The 9,683-nt window shown below is 36.3% G+C and overlaps 1 pseudogene; it reads right to left on the bottom strand.

Annotated features, from left to right (window-relative positions):
- Nucleotides 1–3,132: 3,132 nt before the first annotated feature.
- On the bottom strand, nt 3,133–4,801 carry LOC150012834 (polypeptide N-acetylgalactosaminyltransferase 1 pseudogene; annotated as a pseudogene).
- Between the last annotated feature and the right edge of the window lie 4,882 nt (nt 4,802–9,683).

Raw genomic sequence — 9,683 nt, 5'->3', positions numbered from 1 at the left:
ATGCCAATGGAGGCAGAACTCCCTAGACCTTCTCAATGAATATCAGTTTGGGTTTTATAGACTTTATTAGTATTTTTGGAATATTTCTGCTGCTTCCTCTGCTCTTTGACTTAGTAAATCAGTTTCTGTTCTATCTCCTCCTATCGTTACTCTTCTCATGTAGTACTTCTTCAGGCTAATTTTTTTTTTTAAGTTATACAACAATTTCCATTCAAGTGTGGGAAAGTTCCCAGTCTGTATTGTGCTTTAACCCAGGTGCAGGCAAGAAGAGGTTGCCTTGTCTGTATACATATAACAATAATGATATAACTAACTATAGTCAGTTTGCCTTCCTTTTTGTAATCACCATACACTAAAAATTAAAATATATATATAGTAATTTATTCATTTCTTTATTTTATTAGAGAGAGGGGGAAGGAGAAAGAGAGGGAGAGAAACATCACTGTGTGGTTGCCTCTCACTTGTGCCCCCAACTGGGGACCTGACTTGCAACCTAGTCATGTGCCCTGACTGGGAATCGAACCAGCGACACTTGGCTCACAGGCCGACACTCAATCCACTGAGCCACAGCAGCCAGGGCAAAAAATATATTATTAATAAAAAATATATATTATTAATAAGACATTCCCCCTTGGTGGGTCACATGTCTCTCAATTCTCCCTTACTCTTGGTATGCCATTTACAGGTAGTCTTCACCTTTTTTAAACATTGTTGTGAACATCTTCTGAGAATTATTTTACATATTAGCGTTTAAGTTTTTACTGAGAAACAATTTAAATACAATAAAATGTTCAACCCTTACGTATTTAGCTTGACATGGTCCGGCAAGAGAACCCTTGCAAGCTCCATCCCATTCAAAATATAGAGCATGTCCATTATCTGAAAATATTCCTCTAGCTCACTTACAATCAATTCAGATCCACCCCCAGCCCTGCCAAGAAGCAACTCCTTTCTGACTATATCATGTTACATAACTTTTACATATTTTTGATAGCAAGTAAGTGGAACAAATCTAGCAAATTTGTTTACCATGTTTTTAAAATGCAATTTCTTTTTCTTTTAATAGTTTTCAGTGATGTTATACTTCTTTTCAGGTAAGTCCAACATATTTACTAAATTAATTTTAGTTAACATTTGGATTTTGGAGCTGTGGTGAATGTAATTTTTTTTAAAGTTTTTCTTTGTACATTATATTTTATTCAGACAATTTAGGTCACTACTTATTTATCAAGTTAATTTTAATGATTTCTTTAGGTTTTTAGATTGATAATTATGTATTTTTTAAATAACGCTATTTTTCTCTTATGTTTTGCTGTCTATGATTTCTTCCTGCATAATTTAAAATTTTAGAAAAATATTAAATTTTAAGTTTTTATACAAATAAGCTTTTATATAAGAAATATAAGTAGTGTCAGGGTCAATCATAATATACATATTATATATATGTATACCAGAAACTCAGTCTTTGGTGTTAGTTTTCTTTCTTTCCTAAAGCACTTGTACAGAACATATTAGTTACATAAAAAATAGAAACAAACAGACGCATAGATGTGAGATGTATTTTTGCTGCATAGTCACTGCCTCTCTTGTAAAATGAAAGATTACATTCAAGGTCACCAGTGCTGTTTCTACCTTTGTTAGTTCATTCATATTTATTTTAGTATTTTTTTATTGTTTGCTATTTTAAAATTCTGCCCCTTATCTTGCCCCTAGATAAATAAAGAAAATTTGTGTTATTTACTTTTAAAATCCTTCTACAGTATGATATGTATTAAATTACATTTTGATTTCTGTGTATTTTAGACTTGTTATAAATAAAAATTGTGGTTTTCAAAGTTCTCAGAAATCTTTGTCAGTAAAAAAAAAATGTTTTTAATTTGTATATTTAGCAGTGTTGAGTATTATTTGATATACCAAAAGAAAAAAATCAAATTTTCAGAATATAACTAGGTTTATTAGTCAGGGATTTCTTGAGAAACAAAACCAATAGAATGTCTCTCTCCTTTTTGTTTCTCTTTCTCCCCCTCTTGATATGCTATTAGTTATTATAAGGAATTGGCTCAGGAAATTATAGATTTGTCAGTCCCTACAGCTGCAGTTGGGAAGCTGGACACTCAGGAGAGCCAGTGGTGTAGCGCCAGTTGGAAGGCCAGTGTTTTTAAGACCTAGAAGGCGCTGAGGTTTCAGCTCACAAATGAAGGCAGAAAAAAAAAGAAATGATAGTCTTTTAGCAGGAGGGTTAGCCTCTCTGTTCTTTCTATTCAGGCCTTTAACCAATTGTAATAGGTCCCTCCACATTAGTGGGGGAAATCTGTTAATCTCATCACACATGTTAATCTCAAATGTTAATCTCAACCACAACATCCTCACGAACACACCTAGAATGACATTTCACTAAATGCCTGGGTGCCCTGTAGCCAGTCAAGTTGAAACATAAAATTAATCACTGCACTAGGTAATGTTAAATTACAAAGTTGAAAAGTTATCTACTGTTGAACAACTTAGAGTTTTCAGTATGCTAATATAAATTTCCCTTTGTATGGTATAAATATTTCAGAAATATTTTCATAATGTCCCTATATTTTTTTTAACTTCTCATAATTCTGTTTTAATTTCCTTGAAACGCTGTTTTATATAGTTTTTAATTGTAAAAATGTTGCTTTCATGATTCTGAATCTGGTTCCAGTTTTTTTCATATATCTTTATATCAATATTTAATACACTGGCTACCAGTTCTAATCGGAAAAAAAAAAATCTTAGAAATCTCTTCATTATGACAACATGTCCAGCTGATGTGCAAGCAAACCCTAAAAGGTACGGCGTTCTGGAACGCACTTTATGTTGACTGTTTCATTGTCTGAATATTCTTTACAATGATTCTTAATGAAAGTCTCTCTCAATCTTGTAAACACCAGTGTGCACAGTCTGCTACATTGTAGTTGCTTGTCCTTGGGCAGGAAGGCTGGTTCACGTCTAGTGAGCCGTCAGCCTAAGTTTTAATGGCTGATAAACCTTACATCCTGCAGGAGGAAGCACTTTTCCTTTTTTTGCTACTTAAGAATGCGGCAGAAATGTGTGCTGAGGTAGCCCAGTCAATTCTTCTTAATATTTCTTTTTTGTGTAAATTTGATCTCAGAATATTTCTGGAAGGGTGACGTTTCGAAGAAGCCACTGCTGTTACCGGCTTCCACTGTAGTCTCTAATGCTGGGCACCTGGCTATCCTATTCCGTAGCTTTATCCAGGCACTGATTACTGTTCACATGCTGCAGGGTTAATTTCACGGGATCATACTCCCAAAGCTGGTTGCCTTTTAGGTGATGGCATTTGAGCATTGTGACTGGGTCATTAAGTTTGGAGACATCCAAAGGTCATCTGTTCTGATTTCTTTGTTGGCAGTGTAAGAGAAAACCTGATTACCTCCCATACCACGACAGTTAAAAATTCCAACTTTTTCATTTTCTTTTCTAGCCATGTTATCCAGACACTGATTTGTTTCCACATTTCGTATCTCTCCCAAAGAGAAATAGTGACGTGGAATCTGAGAATCAGGATAAATATTCTCCAGCTACCAGGAGAAAGGTTTGCATTGGAGTTTGTGTCTTAGACCAACTCTTGATGCTATATCTCCATAATCTACCTTTGTAACACCTGGAGAAATTATGTAGAATTCTTGAATTCATCCATCCACACTTCTGCAAGTCATCTGTTATTTTTATTAATAATCTATCCTGTGCCTCCTGGAAATGTGTAAGGTGTAGCTTTCCGAAACACATGTCCAACATGTGAGCAAGTAACAATCTCCAAAGTTCCTCCACACTGCCAAATTCTAAAGGAAATTTCTATGTTTTCTCCTCCCCAAATATCCATTCCAGCATCATATGTTGCAATTTCCTGAAAGTAATCTCTGTCTATTGAAAAAAGGCCTCCTGCCATTGTAGGTGTTCTGACAGGAAGAGTCCGATCACCTTTCCTTCTGTCCATTTCTCTTTGGAGAACAGGATACCAGCGAAAATTGAGCTTCCAGCTGAATCCACCATAGGTCATAACAGAACCTGCCATGTACTCAAAAGTATCATCACTGATCACATCAATGATAGGACATACCACTGTTTTCCTGTCTGGTTTGATCCTGGCTAAGAGAGGCTCCAGCCAGCCTACTGTGCACTCACAGTGGGCATCTAAGAAAGTGATCACTTGGCCTTTAGACACAGAAGCTCCTTTTAATCTAGCTCCGATCAATCCAGAACGTTGTTCCATTCGAATTACATGAACTGGTACTTTTAATTTTTTCACGCAACTCTCTAGAGGTCTTTTGAAAAAGGCTCTTTCACTGGCATCATCTACTAGAACAATTTCTCCTAGCATGTGTCTTGGTGAGCGATTAATGACACTATGGACAGTTCGCAGAAGTGTGATCCAAGCCTCATTGTGGAAAACAATCACCACACTTGTAGGAAGAGTATCTGGATACACCTTTGTTTTACACCCTTTTAACCTAACATCTGGTAAAGACCTGTTGAGTGCAATCATCCCACTTGCCATTAAATTGAACTGATTGATTTTAAACATCTCTTTCATCTTTTCTTGATCCGCTTTAGGAATGATGACTGGCTTCCCCATTTCTCCAGGACCTTCATGAGGCTTCTGTGCTGGCTCTAGAACATCCCCAACAGGAAGTCCTCTCTCCTTTTTTTCATCACATTTGTTGCAGTCACTGAAGTAAAGCAGCAGGAACATATCCAAGAGTACCCAAATCAAGGAGGTGGCTAGGACCACCTTGCAATATGCAAATTTTCTCATGGCACTTTAAGTCAAATGCAATATTTAAAATATATATATATAAATATACAAAGATCATGAAAAATTTTCCAATCCAGTTTCATCAGAAATCACGTTCATAACCTCGGTCCGTGCGGCGACGGCAGCAAGCGGGAGCTTCTGGGGGCCGACCCGGGCGGTTGCAGCGTGGTCCCGCGGGCTGCAGCGGGGGCGCTATTCTTGGCCACTGCCAGGCTCCCCGGCAGGCGGGCGGGCGGTCCGGCGCGGCCCCGCCCCCACCGCTCCCGTCCCCGCCTCCCTGGCGGGCTTCACGGGCTGGGCGCCCTACTCCCGGCTGCTCCACATGCTGCCGTCGCCACCGCTGCCCTCGCTCGGGGTGCCGCAGAGTGGCAGGCCCGGGCTGCAGAGGCACCCGCTCAGGCCGCTCGGGCGTGGTCCTTGTCCCTGTGTTTTTTAAAGAAACAGTATAATGTCTCCAGTAACTGCTGCAAGAAGCAGTATGGAATGTACTTACTTAAATACTATAATAATAATCAGTTAATGAAAAAAAATATGATCATTCAAAAAATATCTATTAGTTCTCCTTGGTGAATTTCCAGAATTTTTTGTACCTGCATTTATAATAAATTACTAGCTTTAACCCCCCGATCTAGCTGTTCTTTATCATGTTCAGTCAAACATATCAATATCTCTTTCTAACGTTCAGGATTATTTATCTTATAACCATAAGAGAGAGATAATATTGGCCAGACTTCTAACCAATTAATGATTCATCTATTTACAGACTGTTTGGAGATGGCCTTTCTCACATGATGAATGACTTTGATATTTTAGTGTTTCCTTTTGAACACAATTATCTGATATTTTGGTATTCAGTGTACCTTACCTGGTCCCATTTATTTTTATCATGAATGACTTTCTGCATCAGAAGGGTTCAAGTGGAAATTTGATATTATAATCTGGTGATAATTTTGTAGTATTAGAGGTAAATTTTCTATCAACATATTTTTCTGATTTCATGAGTAAGGCATATTAGAAATTAAATATGAAGGTTTAATATCATTCAAATATTTGTTCTATAAAAATTATTTTCCCCTGTGAATTATTTAATAGACCATTATTACAAAAGTATAACCATTAAATTCTTACTATTTGATTCATCAAAAAAACCACAACAACTGGTTTGCTCTTTGAGTTGTGTGGTTGTTGAAGCTTAATTTATTGACAATCTTAGGTATTCAGTAATCTGATTAGGTCATTGCATTCAAGTCTAAATTAAACTTATTTTTAATGCTGCAAAATAAATCACTAGCTTTGCTTGGAATATTTAATGTAATTACCAAGAGTATCTATGCTGATGACCAATACACTAAACTGAGATAAACAAAAGAAGACATCCTTATATTTAATAATTGGAATTGCCAGGCAAGCTGTCGTTTCCATGTTGACTAAATTACAGAATATCATTCTTCAATGGAATATTCTTAGAATTTGCAGTCTGTTTCTCTGTGTGTTATTCCATACTTTCTTATATAATTATACCTAATTGTTTCTAAAAGTGGTCTAGAACTCAGATCTATTTTTCTGATTTTCTTTTTATTACCTCTCTAGATACATTCATTGGCTATTGTCCTCTTAAAGTTATTGTGTTCTTTTCAGTTGGTGGGCACATTTGCATATGGTTAGCTAAGCACATGAGGAGGTTAAATGAGACAATTTAAATGATACCTTAGTAAAATCTTGGGGGAGACGAACAAAAGAAGTGGGCAAAGAATATTAGAGAGATGAAAAAAGCAGAAATCAAGAAAGTTAGATTAGTTGAGGTGGGCACTAGTGTCAGATTTTGCAGGGTGTGTCATATTTGTCCTTATTGGGTTCAATGCTCATTCTTACCCACGATAATCTCTGGAAGACATACTTTCACACCTTCTCATTTGCTTCCACTTCTGTCATGCTGGCCACTTTTATTAATGGGATTGTATATATTTGAACAACATTGCACATGAAAAGGAACTTAGAAATCATCTAGCTCAATAGCATAATTTTTCTGTGTATGTTTGGAGGGGTATATTTAATATTTAATATTTAATAAAACTGAAAAATATAATCCTGTTTTATAATACAAATAGCAAAATAAAATTCACATATCTTGATAGCATAAATAATTAAAAACACTGTTTTAAAGGGTCATAGTATCAAAGCGGGAAGGGCACCCTGAGATTGTCTTAGACTATTTAGTGTTTAAGTTTTTATAGTTTTTAGTAGTTATACTTTTTAATTGTAAATTTTAATTGAATCTGGCATACATAATTTCTCAACTTAATAAATTTGCATAAAGTGAGCATAACCTTGTGACCAATACCCAGGTTAAAAACAGAACATTACTGTTACTCCAAAGTCCATATCCCTTTTTGTTAAAAATATAAGCCATTCTCCAACTCATTCAGAAAATTTCCCTAGGGCCCCTTTTCCCTTACTCATCACCCCTAGTTGAAAATCATAGATCTAATCTTACAACCTGGTTTGCAGGTGAAGAGTTTGAGGCCGCAAGAAGTTAAAGCAAGTTTCTAAGCATGATGGAATACAGGATATGAGGAAGCAAGAACAAAACTAGTACATGCAGGGTGAGGCAAAAGTAGGCTTACAGTTGTAAGTATACAAAACACCTAGCTTGTCTTAGCGCAATCAGGCATTTTTAGTTTCTTATTCTAATAGACTAGAACCAAACAGAGTAGTGTGGTGAGACTTATAGATTTTGGAAATAATTACTGTGGCTACAGTGTGGAGAACAGACTGTAGGAAATAAGAGTGGAACAGGTGGGTCAAGAGGTTATTATGTATCTTCAGGTGAGAGGTGATGGTTTGGACTAACATGGTAGCATAGTATAAAAGAGGAGAAGTGGGTGGATCTGAGAGGTACTTAAGTAGATTTGAAAGAATTCAGCGATTGACTGAATGTTAAGATGACTCAAAAGTGAGCAATATTAATCAAGGAGAAAGGAAAAAGGTGGAGGTATAGATTTAAAGAAGTTGGATGCTGCCTGAGAGATCTTGTGGATAAGGTGAAAGTTAAATAAAATAGCTGGTCCAAAATCCCTTAGCTAACAGAATAGGGATTGAACCTAGTGTTTTGGCCTCCTAATCACAAGAACTCTATTACCCCAGAGCCTCATTCTCATTTATTGTTTTCTTCTTTGCCCCACTCCCACTCTTTCCTTAGAAGATCTTCAAAGGTAAGATAGTTCATCTTGGTGGTTGACAAAGTAGTTTGTTTGTTTGTTTGTTTGTTTTATTTTGTTTTGTTTAAGCAACTGATTGGAGGAGTGAAATCACTGGCAGTTGCAACATTTTATACTAGACCAGACTTTTGGCTGTGTTGGTATGACAGTATCTCCTTGAAACAATATGTGCTTTCATGTAGCCCAGCTTATTATAGTTATAAATCATGAGGAAAGGAAAGAAGAGTCCATTTCCTCAGCTCTTTTTTGTTCCCTCAAGGAAGAACCATGATAATAAAGGCCTTCATATTTTATTATTGTGCTAATAAAAGAAATGCCGGACTATGTGTTCTGTCTCGCACTGAAAGCTATGAAACATTTATCTCGGGCTCAGCTTCAGATGTATAATATTTGTTCCCTTAATTTTATTATACATGAGCATACACAAGCAGAGAGAAGCCAACTGGTCAAGTCCTTGAGTAGCAATCTTAAATGCTGTGTATTTGCAAATTGAATCATTTACTTCTATCACAAAGCTGGGGGTCAAAGACATCAGACAAAGCAAGAGTTCTTAGGAGGAACTGTTGCTTATGTTTTTAAAAATGTCATTTTCACTTAATCTGTTCTTTATAATATTTGCAATTGATTAGAATAATATGTGACAGTATTTTTTGCCCATGTAAAACATTAATGATATACAATAACTAAAACAATTTTGATAGCAATAAGTCTTTCTCTCTCATTTTTCATTTTGTGCCATTCCCAGCTCTACCTGTGGGTGCCATTATAATCTTCATTTAACTGATGAGGAAAGTGAAGCACTGAGAGATTAAATAACTTTCACAAAGCAACAAGGATAAATTCACTATCATATATCAATGATGGTCGATCTTTTTTTACTTCATGGTACACATAAACTGATTACCAAAATTCTGTGGCATACACACAAAATATATTTTTGATGATATGACCCCAAAGGATGTATAATATTGATTCATTCACACTGGATGGCTATTGAGTTGGCTATTGCCTTTTTTTATTTGACAATATTAAGAGAAAAAAGGTCAGTGCCCCTGACTAGTCAGGTATTGCATGTTTAAATAATTTGTGGGGCATAGTGGTTAAAAATTGCTGTCCTAAACTAACCAATTACATGTACATTTGTTCAGTTTTCCTTTATTCTATGTAAACTTCCAGAAAGAAAATAATGTAATCATTTAGTTTTTGAGATATGATATATTGAATTTTAGATGTAAAATATTAAATAATTATAGACACGTGTGGTACTTTATTTAAGATGTATAGAAAGCTTTTAAAACTTCTGAAATAATTTTTAAATTTGACAAAATTTTAATTACAGTTGACATACATTATTATATTAATTTTAGGTATACAGACCATTGATTCGTCGTCGTCGGCAGCCGTCCGTCTCGAGAGACGATGGTGTAGCTTCTTAAGAGTCTATCTGCACCGCCGAGAATGGCTGTGCAGTCCGACTCGGGAGTGACAGGGTATCTGTCTCCTCCCGTGTTGAATGGACATCTTGCGATGACGCTGGAGTGTCCTCTCCAGTGAAGCTGAAGCTACAGAACCTGGGCAGGGTGATATGGAGGGTCTGCTGTTGCCCATGCAGCAGACCCCCCCCTCTCTTCGCAGCTGAAGGGTCCAAGGGAAAGACGGAGTCA

The sequence above is a fragment of the Furipterus horrens genome, unplaced genomic scaffold, assembly GCF_987537825.1.
Source record: "Furipterus horrens unplaced genomic scaffold, mFurHor1.1.pri manual_scaffold_4, whole genome shotgun sequence".
Lineage (NCBI taxonomy): Eukaryota > Metazoa > Chordata > Mammalia > Chiroptera > Furipteridae > Furipterus > Furipterus horrens.
Note: the sequence above shows the minus strand (reverse complement) of the source record. Positions and strands in the feature narration are given on the sequence as shown.